Genomic DNA, 1,399 nt, shown 5'->3' on the forward strand with positions numbered 1-1,399 from the left:
GCTCTGTCTCGGCGCTTCTCTGCGACCTGTCGCCTGCGGCGGCGCGCGGAATGAGGCTAACGCCGCGCCGGCGCAATACTTTGACAAGATCGGTCGCCAGTGGTGGTGGTGGTGGTACGTTGTCCGTCTCGCGATGGCGAGTAGTCGATGTTGTGACGCGTCTCGTCGCAGCAGCAGCAACAGTAGGCACTTGTTCAACGGTGGACGGTGTCACCAAATCAATGCGTTCGATGATGACGCGTGCTTGCTTGACGATCGGCGTAGCGGAGGCGACGGGGCGGCTCGCTCGTGGTGGGCGTCCAGTACGTACAACCTTGCGGAGCCTGCCCACAGATACACGCGCTCTCGACGCAGTAGCAAACGATCTCGCAGGCATCTGAAGAGCGGAATGTGGTGACGGTGTCACCAAATCTATTCGTTGGAGTATAACGCGTGGTAGCCCAACGCAGTGCCCATGCAACGTGCGAGGTGACGTCGCGACGCGCTTCGTGGTGGTGTTGGAAACGCTCCTCGGCGACTCGACGACAGGGAGTGGTACCGCTGGTGGTTCTGGTGGTGACGGCAGCGGCGAACAGTCCACCTCCGACGAATCTGGTGACGGCAGCAGCCGTGGCGGCGGTAGCGCCGAAGAGGCCACTACCGACGACGCTAGACGCCAACTCGTTCGGATGGGAGTTGACATTTCCCTGTCGCAAAAAATGTTACGCACTCCGGACGTTTGTCGTACAGTCGACGAAGCAGCAGCAGCTTGGACGACGGGCGTCGACGGTTGATCGATGGTCGTGCTGCAGCCGGCACGAGGTATGTATCGTAACTCGGCGTCGTAGGCCTCCGCTGTCCTGGCCTTCTTTCTAGCTCCAGTCTGACCTGGTTTCGGTCCTAGACGCTTTTTAGTGGTACCCGCAGGTCGTCCCACTCGTCGTGGCGCTTCCTCGGTTAACGATGGTCGTGAGGTAGACGCGTCCAAGTTGAATAGGCGTCCAACTACCGACCGATCCGCGAGGGCTGTACAAGAATCACGAGTAGAATCCAGTCTCGATTGCTCCAATGGCGTTGGCGCTTGTACTAGATCTGGCGATGGTGCCGGTGACGCGTCTCGTCTCGATGACATCAATTCTCTGATGTGGCCGTCTCGTCGACTGCGTCGCGTTCCTCTCGCGACGGCAATTCTGTCGCGCAATGCCGCGATCGAAACGTCGTCTTCCTCTTGCTCAACTACGTGCCACGTCAAGCGGTCTTTGGCGCGAACCTTCTTGGTTAAGAGCGACTTGGGGAACACTTGGAACGTGCGCACGAAATTAGTCAACACGTCGACGAAGGCCGCCTCATCGTTGTCAAATTGGATGCACAATCTGGCGACCGTGCAGAATGGCGTTTCGGGGCTGTCGAACATGGCAGC

The sequence above is a fragment of the Wasmannia auropunctata genome, unplaced genomic scaffold (assembly GCF_000956235.1).
Source record: "Wasmannia auropunctata unplaced genomic scaffold, wasmannia.A_1.0 LD336092.1, whole genome shotgun sequence".
In the NCBI taxonomy this organism is placed as follows: domain Eukaryota; kingdom Metazoa; phylum Arthropoda; class Insecta; order Hymenoptera; family Formicidae; genus Wasmannia; species Wasmannia auropunctata.